Below are 17,423 nucleotides of genomic sequence, written 5' to 3'. Positions count from 1 at the left end.
AAGGAGCACAAGTGACCAAGTTAAAAAAAAGATTTATTATATGATTCTTTTATAATCATGGCAGAAATTGGCTTCTGTTTTTAGCACAGCTTTATTATATTTCCTCCATTAAAAGTGGCAAGCTACATTTAGAAAAATATGATTTTGTATAACAATTCCTGATTTCAGAAATTAGTCCAGATGATTTAGCAATGTCAGCAACTTTCAAATTACCGTATGAGAACATACTGTATAGTACTCTAGATGAGTCTAAGTGTACAGCTGTAAAGTAAACATATATGTATTTATTACATTTGTACTTCACTACAAACCAGAGACTCTCAAAAATAAATTAAATAGGAGCAATAAACTGAATATTAGATATTCGCAAGAATTCTGAAATTAGAAGTGAGAATATCCCACATTAATGGATCAACAATAAAAGAGCTTAAAAATATTAATTCTTATGACCTTAAATTATTGATTAAACAAAATATTATTTTCATGTTTATTTAACACAGAATGTATTTTCATATATCAGCCTCAACAAAACTGAAGTATTTTACCAGTTCATAGAAAATACGAAGTCTTTAGAACAAAAAAATCACTGTTGATGGCATCCAACTGACAAATGTGAACAGCTTCAAATACTTGGGAAGCATCTCAAGTGATGGGTCTTTGGAAAGAAATTGATTCCAGGATCAGCAAAGCCAACCATGCACAGGGGCAGCTGCATACCAGATTGTTCAATCAACACAACATCCATATCTCCATAAAGCTAACGTCTACAGAGCTATACAGCTATCTCCTGTAAGGATGTAGTCTTGACTCTGCTCATCAAACAACTGGAAAAATTTCAAATGTGCACACCCCATTCCATCTTTGGCATTCCTTGGCTAAGACCATGTCTCTAGCTTGGCGATCTTGGATAGTGCAGAGTCCACCAGCATTGAGTCTCTGGTTTTCAGAGCCCAGAAATTTCATCAGAATGGCTGATTCACCAGTTGCTCTATAGTGTACTGAAGCCTGGGGAAAAGCCTCAAAATTGACCACATCAGCGCTACAAAGACACTGTGAAAGAAATCCTATACCAGTGTAACATCTAGCCAAGGGAACTAGAAGCTGGAGCTGCTGAAAGAACCTTCTGGAGAACTCTCTGCTAAGAAGCCTCCACAGACTTTGAAGACAAGTGCCCCTCAAAACATGAGCAGTGTCATAGAATAGCATCCATTACAATAATGGACTTCCAGTGCCCCCACTGTCTAGACTCTGTACTTGCTTCAGAGACCCCTCTGTGTTTACCAAAGAACTGCACAACAGTGTTTTCTTCAAACTCAGAGGACTACCATATTATATAGTATTCATCGGGTGGGGATTCTCCCCCCTTGCTCACACACTCATTTTTTTTCTCTCTCTCTCTCTTTTGGATCCTTTTGTGTATTTTGCCTTATTTTCCACCCCTTTGTATATAAAAGAGAAAAAAAACACAAAATGTAAGATGTTCTGAATCACATTAAAATTTTGGTCAAAAGCATGAATAAACAAATCTACATTCATTGTTCGTATATCTCGTGCAGTTGGAACTAGATTTACAGAAACTAATTGTTAAAACTAGTCTGCACAGAACAGAAAGCAGTGAATGTTTCAGAGAAAACAATATACCTTTCAAGAGGATTTGATTTTCAATACATACTCTAGCGTAAGGGCAAGATTAAAATCATTTTGCTATATGAATGATATGCCAAGTCTGTCATAACTGAAAAAAGAATAAGAACCACCTCCCAAAGCTGATAAGCTGACGACTACTGCAAATTGGACCCCTATGAATTATTCAGATGGTAGAATTAGGCTGTTTGAAAAAGTAGCTCTACAGAATTATAAGAATGCATAAATACCATTAGATGAATTTTTAATACTGCATGTTATTATTTTTATGCATTTTAATATGTGTATGTATGTGGTGGACTTTTTGTTCTTCGTATTATTACTATTATTTTTGGCAATAACTATACTAAAGCCAATCTTAACTTAGCAATTTGACAATCTCTGTGGCACATAATTTTGTGTAACAGTTGGCAGTGTGCAACCCTGTAGCATACACTCTGTTCTTAGGAGAAGACTGAGTTTCCCTGAAGTGGAAAGAGATACCCCTGAAATGCATGTTTTGACATGTGTTATACGGAGTTGTGGATATCTGCTAGGGTATAAATTAATAACTTATGCATCATGCACATCGTCCTGGCAGGCTCCATAGTTTCTGCTTGTCTGTTCCTGTGTCAGACTCCATAAACTGTTAAAGCTGGGAGGTTTGAGTGAGAAACCTCATTGTGCACGTCACTTATTACATCCTCTATATTAACAAAACAGCATTTCAAAAAATCCAAGACTTTCCTGAACCTGTTTTTGTGCTTTACTGCTTAATCTGAAAACCAGGCAATGCCTCAAAAAAACCCTGATAGAAGAGAAGCTTGGTTTGGGATTTGGGTTTGTTCTTTTTTTTTTTTTTTTTTTTTTTGTCTTCTTTATATTTTTAGCTTCAGTGCAAAATACATTTTATTCAGCTCTAAAAATGTTCCATGATTAACTTTTCCCTTCTAAAGTATCCTCGGGCTTATACAATTCACTTTGGAGAGAAAACAAGCAGGAAGAATGTGCTTCATTCCATGCTGCCAGTTATTTCCACCTCAAATGTTCTCCTCCTGCCCTTTCAGTTCCTTTAACCTTTATCTTCTTGCCATGTTTAAAAGATACACAAAAGCCTGAACAGGATAGTTAAAAGTTTCTGGAATAAATCTTCAGTGAGAAACAACTGGTAGGGAAAGGTTAAACACTCTTTTGGCTCATCTCTTGTTCCGAAGAACTCTGTGCACTGGCTCCACAGTAAAGCAACTGCATAAATGCCCAAAGCATATGAAGGCCTTTTCATACTTAGCCTTTAAAAAACTGAATAGTGAGGAAAATAGCAAAAACAACTTTTGAACTTTCAACTGTGGACTATCTTTTTTGTTAAATTTGGTTGTATTTTCTTCTGGGAATTGGACACCATGTAGTTTATACTTGTATAAACATGTAGTTTATATTAGAGGGATGTGGTGGCTCAGTGGCTAAGATGCTGAGCTTGTCGATCGAAAGGTCGGCAGTTCAGCGGTTCGAATCCCTAGTGCCGTGTAACAGGGCGAGCTCCCGTTACTTGTCCCAGCTTCTGCCAACCTAGCAGTTCAAAAGCACATAAAAAATGCAAATAAAAAAAATAGGGACCACCTTTGGTGGGAAGGTAATAGCGTTCCGTGTGCCTTTGCCATTTAGTCATGCCAGTCACATGACCATGAAGACACCTTTGGACAGCGTCTGGCACTTCGGCTTTAAAACGGAGTCAGGAACAACTAGCACATATGTGCGAGGGGAACCTTTACCTTTTTAGTTTATACCTAGGTCAGTAAGAGTTGAATTGAAACTGAACAGAATTTAGAAAGGTACAGGAAGCATTGTTGGGCTCATGATTACTGTTGATAGATTCTGATATAATTCTACCAGATTCTGCTGATTTCTACAAGCAAAGACTGCTTGTGTGCTGTCCAGACAAAATATAAATGCTACTTTCAAGCTGTATTGAGTTGATGCTTGTGAGATAAAAACATGTAATAGAAGATAGAAAGTTCCAGTACTGGATATGACACAAATACTGTTTGTATTTTAATATGCTTTTTTGTCTATCATCATCTTCCTCATCGTCATCCTCATCATTCTTATCATCATTCACATTTTATATGGTCACCCATCTTGCAAAAGCAATTCTGGACAGCTAACATAAGGTTAAAACTAATAATGAAATAACATAATATACATAATGGCATCTGAGGATACTAGAGGATATTTTACAATTGTGGCAGTTTCAAATTCTGTCTGAAATTTTAAAAAGTGGTAATCTGTTCTACATAGCAAAAAACAGTTGAACAAATACCAAGGTGAACAGGCTTATTCATTATATTATGCTTAATACTGTCAGATGCTCATGGCTAGACCTATAAATAGATAAAAGAAAATTAGGTACCATTAGAGACCCAATAATTAGTTATTTAGTGTATGGCTTAATATTTCTTTTTGCTGTTCTTCTTTGGAATGTTGCTGTTCAATAAACTCTGGTATGTAATAATGTCATCCCATATATTACAATTTTAAAACTATAATATTACAATCATTTATAATAAATGATTCCTATTTGCTTTGTTGTTTTTATTCAGAAAATGCTTTGTTGTTGGCAGACATATGAAATGATTTTCAGGGAAAGTTACACTGTATGAGGCACTGAGAGTACAGAGCTGAAAATTAAATCTACCAAGCATCAAAGTACTTAGTTTGACAGGGAGATGGAGTGAACAATTGCAGCTTAAATATAAATGGCAAAAAAACCTAGAGTAACTACATTAATTTGTGTATATTAATAACATGTTTATTAAAGAAAAGGAAGAAATTTTAAATATTGATAGAAAAGTAATAAATTAGTACGGTAAGTGGCGTAAGTTTCATTCCTCTTGGGAGGAATGAAAGAAAGTAGTAAACAATATGTGTATAAGAGTGCACTTCTGGCCACTTCATTGTGAGAATGAAAGAGTTGGGTGTATCAGAAATATAAAAATGTAGCCATTTGAAATAAATAAGGTGGCAGGAGGAGATCTAAAATTCTGGGTTTGAATGTGTTGATAAGATACTAAAAAGAGAAGAATGACATGTTTTTAAAGGCAAAACAAATTGTATAACTTGGTAAATGGATGTGATGGAAGCAACAATCATTTTCAAGGTCAGAAAGACATGATACAGAGAGTGCTGTGGTTTAAACTCATTACTAGCCTCCATTTTCTTTTTCTTAAAATATTTTTTCTGTTAATATTTACTATTTTTCTGTTAATATTTACTATTGTTCTGTGCTTTGCAAAAATTTTCTCATTCCAAAGTAGAATAATGTGATAGGTATGTAGGATGTCAGTCAAAGGCTGTTTGTCTTTAAAAGGTAAATGTTATTGCTGGATTCAGGGCAGTATAACTTCAAATACCAGTTGCATTGGAACAGCAATGGGAGAGTATACTTCCATCCAGGGGTGAAATCCAGCAGGTTCTGACAGGTTCTGGAGAACCAGTAGCGGAAATTTTGAGCAATTTGGAGAACTGGTAGCGGAAATTTTGAGTAGTTCGGAGAACAGGCAAATGCCACCTCTGGCTGGCCTCGGAGTGGGGTGGTAATGGAGATTTTGCAATATCCTTCCCCCAGGAGTGGGGAGAGAATGTGGATTTTGCAGTATCCTTCCCCTGGAGTGGGGTGGGAATGGAGAGTTTGCAGTATCCTTCCCCTGCTATGCCCATCAAGCCACGCCCACAGAGCCAGTAGTAAAAAAATTTGGATTTCACCACTGCTTCCATCAGTCATTTGTGAGCACACCAGAGGGATCTGGTTGGCCATTAAGAAAAACAAAATTCTGGGTTACAATGTGCCTTGATCTGATGCATTAGGATTATTGTTATGTTTTATATTTACAACTCTAATATATGAGACCACAATTTCTATTGCTAAGCAAGGCAGTTGGAAGTGAGGTATGCCTGATTTTATGACCTTTTTGGCCACAGTTGTAAGTGAATCACAAGACTGTTAACCAAACCCAGCTTTCCCTGTTGACTTTGCTTTTTAAAACTGGGCTGGGAAGGTCGCAAACGGTGATCACATGACTCCAAGATACTGCAACCATCATAAATACATCCTGATTGGCCAAACGCCCAAACGTTGATCATATGACTATGGGGATGCTATGAGAGTGAAAAGAGCAAGGACCAGTCATAAATCATTTTTTTCAGTGCTGTTGTAACTTTGAACAGTTGCTAAATGAATGATTGTAAATCAAGGATTACCTGTATACACCTTAACAATAAATATTAGAAGCCTCAGTCTTACAGTTTCACTCATTGGCTTGTGCTGGATCACAACCCTTGTTTCATAGCTGAAAATTACATAACACCATTTTACTCAGATTCAAACAGAGCCACTATTCTGTTTCCTTGATGACTGACCAGATATTTCTAGAAGCTCAATTGCATGGGATGAAGGTAACAGCAGTTGACAGAATCCTTCATATTTAATCTTACTTATATTAAGTGGCTGCACCATTTTAATTTAACACTTACTTTTTAATATATTGCATGTATTCCAATTCTACATTTGCCTACCGATTCTTTTATTATTTTCTTTTATTATTTTTATTTTTATATGAAGTTTATATATTCATGTAAGCCGCCTTGAGTCGACGTGTGCGAGGAGGAGGCAATATAAATTTCCTAAAATAAGTAAATAAAATAAAATAAATTGTCTTCCATGCTCATTTCAAACTGTCATAAATTTCAGAGTAATGATTTCTTCTGCTACTGATTAAATCTCCATACCTGCATTCTTGTCTGTTGAACAGCAGCCTAATATGAGTAATTATTGCAACGCATTCTACCTGAGGCTGTCCTGGAAGACCACAGTGGGAAAATACAGTTGTTCCAAATGCAGCCACACAGGTAGTAATGGGCATACCTCGAGCTTCATCGGTGGCCAGTTGCCTTCCAGCTGGAGGTTGCACACTATAAAGTTCTCCATAACATATTTTAAGGACAGCCTGTCTCTGGTGGTTTCTACTAGATCAGTGAGTTTGTAGGACGTTAGCACCCACCCCTTTCCTGGAAGAGTGAAATATTTTAGGAAATATGAAAAAAGCAGAATATTATATTTCCCTGGATGAGAAATGGATAAGCATAGTTTGAAGCAGCTCCCATCTTCCTGCCCCCACCCTTTGTCAATGGGCCATTAAGGCCTGGGCCAATCTATTCTACATAACAAAGATCTACCTCCTTCAGGCAGAGCCATAGTAGGAATTGCCAAAGATCCAACAAAGATAGGATTAGCCCTCTACCCATCTAGCAACAGAAACTCACCACATGGCACCTGGGAAGATTACATCAGCCAGCAAGGCTAGCTAAGACCCCCACCCCCTGGGAGTCTGACAACCAATCAGGATACTCTTTCGGGGGCCCAGGAAATGTAAAGCCAGAGAGAGCATAAAAACCCGAGGATTTACTGTATCTGCACTTTTCTGTTCAGGAACTCAAGCCATGTGATCCTGTCCACCATTAAACCATCTTTCCAAGCAGTCTCCACGTTTCCAGTATCTTTTTCCCCACTTGGAGCAGAACCTTGAAGGATATTTCTTCCAACAAGTTCAGACAGAGTGGGGGTGCTGAAGATTCCCTTAGCCAAATAGTGCTGACTAGAAGGATCCCAGACATCTTTTCTCTCATGACTTGATCTCTAGAATACCATCTCCAAAAGATCTGCATACCTAGAAAGCCAACTGGAAAGGCAAGTATTTCATTCCAGCAGCCTTTGAAGAAATTTCTCCTAAGGTTCTAATAAAATCTCTTATGAAAGTTATATCTATTAGATATACTGTATTCTTGCTTTCTGAGATAGAACCAGAGGTGGGTTTCAGCAGGTTCTGACCAGTTCTGGAGAACCGGTAGTGGAAATTTTTAGTAGATTGGAGAACCGGTAGTAAAAATTCTGACTGGCCCCACTCCCATCTATCCTCTGCCTCCCAAGTCCCAGCTGATCGGAGAGGGATTGGGGATTTTGCAGTAATCTTCCCCTGGAGTGGGGTGGGAATGGAGATTTTACAGTATCCTTCCCCTGCCACACTCACCAAACCGTGCAATGCCCACCAAGCCACACCCACAGAACCGGTAGTAAAAAATTTTGAAACCCACCACTGGATAGAACAAATAATTTTGTTCTCCAAGTACCAACTCATTTTGAACTGAAAGGCTGAAATCATATCATTTTTTTTGGAGGAAAATACACAGTAACATATTTTTATGTAGCAACATTTCTTTTTTTTTTTTTTTAATTGCAAAAGTTTTACAATTACATTTTCACCCCTTTTTTTCACCCCCCCACCTCCCTCCCCAAACTTCCCGTCCTCCCTAGCCCTCCCTAACCCTGTGTAGCAACATTTCTGACTGGCTTTTATTTATTCAATGTAATTAGGCTCTTATTCAGGGAAGATGAACCCCTCTACATATAAACAATGATGTCCATCTACAGGGAAGAAGAATAGTCCTTTACCTAGGCCCTTTATTTGTCAAAACCTCACCACTATTGTCTCTAATTGAGGTTTTTAGTTTTTAAAACTAAAAATCTCATCAATGCTAACAAAGAATCATGCAGAAAGGTTTATACATGAAGAGCTAGAAAGAAAAAAAAATGGCCTCTCCCTATCTTTTCTATAAGCTGTGGTCCATATAAAGATCATGCCCTTGCTTATTTATTCTGGTGTAAAAGAAAATTGGTTGATCTGCACAATACATTGTTTATTGTTTTGGTTTAGTCTTTAGGTTTCTCAAGTTAAGTAAACCAAGTTCCTTCAGTTCTTCTATGCAGGATTTATATTCCTAACTTCTAGTTACTTTTGTTGTACACATTTGAATCCATTCTGATTTATCTAGATATTTTTTTAATATGACTCTCAGAACAGGACACAGTCCTTTAGGTAACAGCTGGCTAGTGCGTAATAAAATGAAGTTATGGCCTTTTTTCACATGAATGCACGAAGGGTTTCAGACAACTAGAGAACAGGAACGTAAATAATGTTACTTTGCACTCTCCTATCCCACTTCACAAATTCAGTCCCAAATTCATACTTATATTTGTTTTAACTTGAGTGCTGCTCTCCATGTGATCAAGGGCTGCTATAAAATACGATTCTGCAGTTAGCGGTATGTGAATAAAACTTTGGCTGAATGCAGGGAGCTCTGAGAGAAAAGGGGCAGAGCAAACTGAACCCCTCCAGATGTTCTGCTCAATGCCTGAAGGAGATTTATTGCCCCTGATTAGAAAGCAATAGTTCTGTTAATTTAGCCTAAACTGTAGACTGCTTTTTTCACATACAGATAATTCTACTTATTACTAAAAACTCAGTACTACTTTGTTTTCTACAAACACCAAGCTAGACATAGCCTATCCTTGACCAGTGCACTTGAACTGATGATTTTTTCCTATATGTAGTATTTGTTGATTTTTGTATTAGTATTTGTATGAGTATTAGATTAGTATCAGCTTTACTTTCTATTTTTCAAAATAATTTTTAAAAAACTATTTTTTGTGTCAATTGGATACAGTTCTGTTCCATTTGCAGAAACAATACATCTCCCCCATTCTTAATAATTCCTTAATTAAAGAATATTGAAGAATACAAATCATTGAACAGCCTTCTCTCCAGTTACATAGTAACTAGTATCATTTTTCCAACCACAGAACCACTTGATGGTCTTCATTAGCTAGCTCAAATTTAACTCAATTAAAATGTCATATCGGGATCAATCAGGATAAATTCCATCCACGGCATTCTCAAAATGCACCTAACAAATAGCTCAGTCTAGTCGTACAGCTGCAGTTTTGTTACGTTTCCAAACTCTCCACTCCTGACCTGCGACTTCCATATCTGTATTCTGAAGTTGCAATTGATTTGTGTTTCTGCCCAGGCCTGCCCAGGGTACTAGGTGTGGAAATTTGACTCTGTACTTAATGCTCCTCTTGGGACATCTGACTATTTCTGCCGCAAAGAAACTGCAAAAGGAACATAAGAACCGTGTTTTTCTTTAAAGGAAGTCCTAATAGGACTGTTATTAAACAAATAGACTGAGCATTTGCTGAGTTAAACAGGTGGACAACAGAGTTGGGTTTCAGCAGGTTCTGACCAGTTCGGGAGAACCGGTAGTGGAAATTTTGAGTAGTTCGGAGAACCGGTAGTAAAAATTCTGACTGGCCCCACCCCCATCTATTCTCTGCCTCCCGAATCCCAGCTGATTGGGAGGAAATGGGGATTTTGCAGTAACCTTCCCCTGGAGTGGGGAGGGAATTGAGATTTTACAATATCCTTCCCCTGCCACGCCCACCAAGCAACACCCACCAAGCCATGCACGCCCACCATGCCACGCCCACAGAACCAGTAGTAAAAAATTTTGAAACCCACGACTGCTGGACAAGAATGAGTTATAAATATTTGTGATTGCAGTCATTACTAATATCATTTCATAGTCCATAATTATAGCAATAGCTCTAGCACTTACACTTATATATCACTTCATAGTGCTTTTACAGCCCTCTCTAAGCAATTTATAGAGTTGGCATATTGACCCCAACAACTTGAGTCCTCATTTTACCGATCCAAGAAGGATGGAAGGGTGAGTCAACTTTGAGCTGGTCAGGATTGAACTCCTGGCAGTGAGCTGAATTTACCTGCAATACTGCATTCTAACCACTGCGCCACCATGGCTCCTAACACTTTTATTTCATATTCCAAACAGGTATTGTAGTAGCAGGCCCATAAAGCAAAACAAAAATTGCAAGAGCCACACTGAAGCTTAACATGGTCTCTAGACAGAAGGTATGTTAATCATTATTTCACTAGACCTTCCAACATTCTCCTTAACATCTGTGTTACTCCTCTAATTTAGATAGGATACATCTGACTAATGCAAGTACTAATCACTGACATTTCAAATATGGCTTTAATCTAGATGTCAATTTCTTGTTTCTTTCAGCAAATCTGGGGCAATAAGTTAAGCAATGGTTCAGTTCTTCAGCTCTGAGTCATGTATACAAAAGTCTCAATTGGGAGTCATAAATTGTAACTATACAAGGAGATGGAAACACAAATGTCTCCATCACAGTAAGCCTGAAGGGAGAGTATAATCACATTTGTCTCAAAAAGGGCCTCCTCAGCTGGAAAGCCCAAGTGTCCCCAGGCACAGCAGAAGCTGTAATTCTTTCGACTAAACATAGGTAGAGAAAATAGGAAACCTGACCAGACAAGGATGGTAATAAATCATGTTTGCTCCATTGCAACTAAAATGTTCCTTTATACTTTCCCACTCAGTGAATGAATATTAGGGATGGACTCAGTGCACATTTACCGTATATGAAAAGTGGATGCTTTGGTTTGGAGGAAAACAGGAGGCTAAAGAAAGATGCAATCAGGACGATGCAATCAAAGCCTCAGTGCTTTTGCATTTGTGTTGATGTCATACACAGATACAAAGATGGGGGACTTCAATCATGAAGCTGCAATAATCATCTAGACTTATTTTAGCCTTCCTGTTGGAATTACTTTTAAGAAAATTGCACAAATTGCCAAATGGTTGATTCCATCTAAAAAAAATTTCTTGATCAGTATGAAGAAAAAAATTGCCAAGTACATCTCCCTCTTTTTTAGCTTGACTTAATTCCAACTATATTGTTTTCAACTAGCTGCAACAGTTCATCAAATAAGGCAGGGTGTCAAAGTGGCGTACCATGGGCCAGATGCGTCACATGCAGGCTATGCCCACCCCAGCTCTGTGAAGGGGGAAAATGTCACAAAACGTCACGTGACAGCAATGTGACACGGTGAGTTTGACACCCATGAAATAAGGCTACCCAAGTTATTAAAACTCTGGATTTGTTCCATTACTTGTAACTGATTACTAATGACATAGTGGGCAATTTCCATGTTTAATTTTTTTTGCTCTTATTGTAGATTATAAGTCGGTTTTCTGTCTGATAAATGACTCCATAATCCCATAAAAACTATTTCAATCCAATTTGCATGGCAGACAGTAGACTATGCCATCAAGATACATTAAAATGGAATTCATATGAAAATATATACGCTGAAAAATTTGCTTTTATTGGAATTCATGATGGATATAATGTACATAAAGTTAAGTAAATGGGAGACAATACTGTAGTAGCTATTCCTCACTTGTTGTTCTTTAATTTCTACTGATGCTTCAGAATGGGAAGTTTTGTTTAATAGAAATACTGTATATTTAACTTAGTGTTTTCTCTGTCATGGTGCTTGCCTCCCCTGAGATATATGGATGGCCTCAATCTTTTTGGTAGGGGGAAGGAAGGAAGGAAGGAAGGAAGGAAGGAAGGAAGGAAGGAAGGAAGGAAGGAAGGAAGGAAGGAAGGAAGGAAGGAAGGAAGGAGTTTCAGAAAAGATGACATGGCCTTGAAAAAGAGAAAAGCATGAGAAGATAGAAAGAAAATCAAAATACCCTGTCATGATGTCCTGTGTTTTGGTGTTACTTACCCTAAAGGACTAATAAATAGTACATTCTGTAGCTCATCATGATACTTTATTATTTATTTATTTATTTATTTACTTATTTATTTGTTCGATTTATATGCCGCCCTTCTCCGGAGACTCAGGGCGGCTTACAATGCGTTAAGCAATAGCCTTCATACTTTTTGTATATACCTGCTTAGTAGGGCTTTCAGCCCCCTCTAAGCAGTGTTCTTTTTTTATATATATACGAAGTCAGCTTATTGCCCCCAAAATCTGGGTCTTCATTTTACCTACCTCGAAAGGATGGAAGGCTGAGTCAACTTGAGCCTGGTGAGATTTGAACTTGCAGTAATTGCAGGCAGCTGGTGCTACTTAACAGCACTTTAGTCTGCTGTGCCACCAAGGCTCTTAGCTAGTTGCTCATTCCTGAAAAAAGTCATTGGGGTTTTTTTGAGAGTAATGAAAGAAAATAAGTTTGTTAAGCCTCTGAAGAGTCCAGTGCACATAAAATCCCACCACAGCTTCCCTAATTTCTGAAAACATGAGGGAAAAATCATTCTCTTGTATAAAATGTCACAACGTCTTCTACTGGACTTGATAGCTTCTGGTAACAACTTTTCACCTAAATTCAGAAAATCAAAATTCATTTTAATTCCTTTCTATAATTAAAATGAATTTTGATTTTCTCAATAGTCTTCCCAATTTGGCAGTTTCCAGATGCTTCAAGGCCACAACTTTTAGCATTCCTGGGAATTGTACTTCCAATATTACTGGATGATGTGATGTTGGGAAAGGCTTCTCTGCTTGCATTCATCCTTTTCTGTGAACCAGTTACAGAACAGCCTCCTCCAGCATTTGAAAAATGAAACCTGATCTCCTACATCAGGGCTTGATACCTCAACTCAATATTCCTCATAAAATACATTTCTCCATTTTTGGTTTCCATTTCCCAAGTCTCTGTTTATTTGGTTCCAAGACTTATAACCAGTGGTGGGTTTCAAAAATTTTTACTACCGGTTCTGTGGGTGTGACTTTGTGGGCATGGCATGGCTTTGTGGGTGTGGCTTGGTGGGCATGGCAGGGGAAGGATACTGTAAAATGTCCATTCCCACCCCAATCCAGGAGAAGGTTACTGCAAAATCCCCATTTCCTCCCGATCAGCTGGGATTTGGGAGGCAGAGAATAGATGGGGGTGGGGCCAGTCAGAATTTTTACTACAGTTCTCCAAACTACTCAAAATTTCCGCTGCTGGTTCTCCAGAACTGGTCAGAACCTGCTGAAACCCACCTCTGTTTATAACGGATCAAGCTGCAATCGTTATCAAGTTTTCTTCCACATAAATGGGCATAGGTTTTCCTTAACAATGGATTACTAGATAAGATAGTAAAGGTCTTGTTTTGGTATAACAGCATTTCCCTAGTCTGCCATATTAGTGTGAACATGAAAAAGTGTATTAATATAGCTTAATGCAGCACCTGACTTACAAGTGACAGTATTGTATGACCTTAACTGATCTCAAAAGGAGGTAAACAGCATTAGATCTAGTTACTATCTGGAGAGGCCACCAGGAAATACTAAAGCTGCAGGCTATCTTCGGAAATTGAAGAAAAATCCCAAAAGATTCTGTTTTATTGCAAGAAAGCTACTGAGATACGTACAAGTAGTTACAGAAGATGGGTTTTTTTGTGAGGAAATATTTACTTTTAATATATCTCTCTCCAGCTGCCAGAAATAGAGGCATGAGACTAGTAATTTCTGTAGATAGTCTGTCTTAGTGCCAACAAACTATGCAGGGAGGTGATGTAGGGTAAAAAGGAGATGGGGACCCTTCCCAGTGACTTAAAAGTTTCGCTTTATTTTTATTTTTTTTAAGCGTTCCAATGGTTACAGAAAATGGATTTGAAAGTGGTTTAAAATGTTGTTTTTCTACAGTAAATAAGAGAATGGGAATGAATTTTTGAATATTAATAAGACTGGTTTATAGATTTTATAACTATGGTAAATGGGTTTTTAAAATGGTTTAAAATGTTGTTTTACATAGAAAAACAAGAAACAAATAAGAAATGGGAGAAATTTAAAGAAAATTAATAGTTCAGGAGAGAGTAGGAGAGAAGATATATACTAAAACACATTATTAGTTTAAATTGGCAAAGAAGTGTGATTTTGGGGATCAGATGATTAAAGCTAAATTGTGAATTAGTCAAATATAAGGTTAGGAGCAGAGGAAAGCATTTCTGGAGAACAGCTGATTAGGTTGTGAACCAGCCAAAAATAAACCTAGGAGGACCGGAGGAGGCAATGCTGGAGAGTAGTGAGAGCCAAACTGCGAACCAGTCAAATATAGGGTAAGGAGTGGAGGAAAGCATCCCTGGAAGACAGCTAATTAAGCTGTGAACCAGCCAAAAATAAACTTAGGAGGAGTGGAGGAGACAATGCTGGGGACTAGTTAAAGCTAAACTGTGAACCAGCTAAATATAAGGTAAGGAATGGAGGAAAGCATCCCTGTAAAACAGCAAATTATGCTGTGAACCAGTTAAAAATAAACTTAGGAGGAGAGGAGGAGACAATACTGGGGAGCAGTTAAAGCTAAACTGTGAACCAGCGAAATATAGGTTAGGAGTGAAGGGAAGCATCCCTGGAAAACAGCTGAAAAGTTGTTATCCAGTCAAAAATAAACCTAGGAGGAGTGAAGGGGATATTTTTGAAGAATGGTTACTGATTTTGAAATGTTCTTAAGAGAGGAATAAAATACTTTATGTTGATTATTAGATGTGAGTTAAAAGAAACATTGACTTGATTTGGGTCTTTGAAGTAAGGAAAATATATGAAATACTGATTGTTAAAATGATAAATGAATATTATAGAGATGTTTAGATTTGAAGTTTAAAATTTAGGGTGATTACATAATAAAATATTAAATATTAGAATAATATGTTAGATTGAATTATAAAAATTGGGTTTAGATTTGTTCTTTTTTTCTTTTTTTTCCTTTAAGATGTTAACTGATGAAATTTGGAATTTATACTTATTTTATACCGGATCAAACCCTTACTCTAAAAAGATGCTGTTTTATGTTTTATGTTTAAAAATAAATAAAAAAAAGTTCAAAAAAAAAAGTTTCACTTTATTTTTCCACTCTGAGTAAAAACCAGAACAAACCTAGCAGAGACAGAAGCAGACAAGGTCAATTTTCTCTGCAAACCCAGCTTATGAAAATCTGTAATCTGTAATATGTGGTTTTATTTATTTATTTTATTTAGAATTCTGACAACATTATCTGACAGTTCCTTACAGATTTATAAGAAAAGATGTAGAATATATTATTTCTTCACTTCCAAGCTTAGAAACAGTATTTTCCTTTAACTTTTGTTCTTAGTCGTGAAGTCGTGTCCGACCCATCATGAGGACAATGTTCCTCCAGGCCTTCCTGTCCTCTACCATCCCCCAGAGTCCATTTAAGCTCACGCCGACTGCTTCAGTGACTCCATCCAGGAACCTCATTCTCTGTTGTCCCTTTCTTCTTTTGTCCTCAATTGTTCCCAGCATTAGGCTCTTCTCCAGTGAGTCCTTCCTTCTCATTAGATGGCCAGAGTATTTGAGTTTCATCTTCAGGATCTGGCCTTCTAAAGAGCAGTCAGGGTTGAGCTCCTCTAGGACTGACCGGTTTGACTGCCTTGCAGTCCAAGGGACTCGCAGGAGTCTTCTCCAGCGTCCTAGTTCAAAGGCCTCAATTCTTCAGCGCTCAGCCTTCCTTATGGTCCAACTTTCACAGCCATACATTGCAACTGGGAAGGAAATGGCAACCCACTCCAGCATCTTTGCCACGGACCCCATGGACAGTACCTTTAACTTTAATGATACAAATTAAAAAATCTATTAGATAAGTTATAATTTGTATAATTGTTTCCTTTTTTAAAAAGTAGTTACTAAGTGACTGGGACTTATTTTTTTCATTTTTGAGCACAGGATCACGGATAGGCCATATATTTTGCATTCAAGGGTAGGAAGGGCTCACACTCTGAATAAGTGAGCAAACTTGTGATTTGGGCCTTTTAAAATTCATTTTAGGCTTTGAAAGGGAATGTTGTAACAAGTATTTTAATTATATTCTATTTTTTAATTCTCTATTCTAGAATATCAAAATAACACAAAATACCATGCTAATAGTTCTCAATATTTTGTCACTGATTTTTAAGGAAGAATTAGAAGGGACTGTGGCGGGTGTGAATAAAAATAAGTAAAATAGTTGATATCATGATGCAAACTCTATCCCTTTTGAACATTACATTTTGAATACCTATTTTTCAAAAAGGTCATCCCATAGAGCATTTTGGTTCCAAAATTAGGCCTGCAACCAGACTGAAATTAATCTAGACAAACGTTTTTCATTTAAGAACCTACTATCTATCAGCAAGAAAATGATTAAGTATGTTGTCCAGGAAGAGGAAGTTAAATGACTGAGTAATAGCTATTGTCATTTTCTAGGTCCAGATTTGATTTCTTCAGCAGTGTGATGATGTCTTGTGAGAGCTACTTTTGGCAAGTCCTGAAACAAACAACCTGAAGCCAGAGAATGCTTTTGCCATAAATAGGGACAGATGGCAATTCTTATTCCCACCCAAAAATGAGAGATTTTAACCCTGTTGCATTGTATAGGCAGAAGAAAGAGCATCAACTATTAAGCCTATGTTGTCTATATACTTGGAAATCACTGGAATTCTTTCTCACCAGCTTTCCTAGTTCTTGCAGTAAACTTGCTTGTCAGAGTATCTGCCTCCTTGAATTACTCCCTGCACAATTTCCAATTCTATTATTAGCCGAGAGAATCTTGACACTGCCTCTTTTAAAGAAGCTTGAATTCCTCTCTCTCACACACACAAAGGAATTTTCAATTTGCTGGACTCAACTAAAGAGTTTGTCCCAACTCTACTTTACCAAGACTACATTGCCATGACAATCTAGTACTTAGTCTCCTTAAAATGATGTCCTAATTTGGGGAGAAATAAAACTAAGTTTTAATTTGAATGAATAATATACAGTGATTACTCCCATGGTCAAAAGTAAGCAAACTGATATTAGTTCAGGCTATTAGCAAACAAGAAATGAATAGCCTATACCTCCTGCCCAAAGAGAATTATTTCTAGCCTGTTAGATACAGTGGAAAAGAGAAAGAAACACAAAAAAATTAGCATTGGTTATAGAATAAATAGAGCTTCTATTTGGTATAGAACAGTTGCTGTAATTCTTTTAAATGGCTTCATATGATAAATCTGTTTATCTGAATCTGTGCCCTGGGAAATATATTCTTGCAAT

The 17,423-nt window shown here is 37.3% G+C and overlaps 1 long non-coding RNA gene across 2 annotated transcripts in view; it reads right to left on the bottom strand.

The window, feature by feature from the left end:
* Positions 1-16: 16 nt before the first annotated feature.
* Positions 17-17,423, bottom strand: part of LOC132710722 (uncharacterized) — a 31,507-nt gene continuing 14,100 nt past the window's right edge. Inside the window, exon 4 of one of the 2 annotated variants that reach the window (XR_009621447.1) lies at positions 17-1,439. This is a non-coding gene — a long non-coding RNA (uncharacterized LOC132710722). Of the gene's footprint in view, positions 1,440-15,344; positions 15,960-17,423 lie in introns of those variants that run through there. The other variant, XR_009621448.2, reaches the window with a different exon arrangement.

Source organism: Pantherophis guttatus, chromosome 1 (genome assembly GCF_059756535.1).
Source record: "Pantherophis guttatus breed Tessera chromosome 1, ASM5975653v1, whole genome shotgun sequence".
NCBI classification, from domain to species: Eukaryota; Metazoa; Chordata; class Lepidosauria; order Squamata; family Colubridae; genus Pantherophis; species Pantherophis guttatus.
This window is presented reverse-complemented; position numbering and strand designations above follow the sequence as displayed.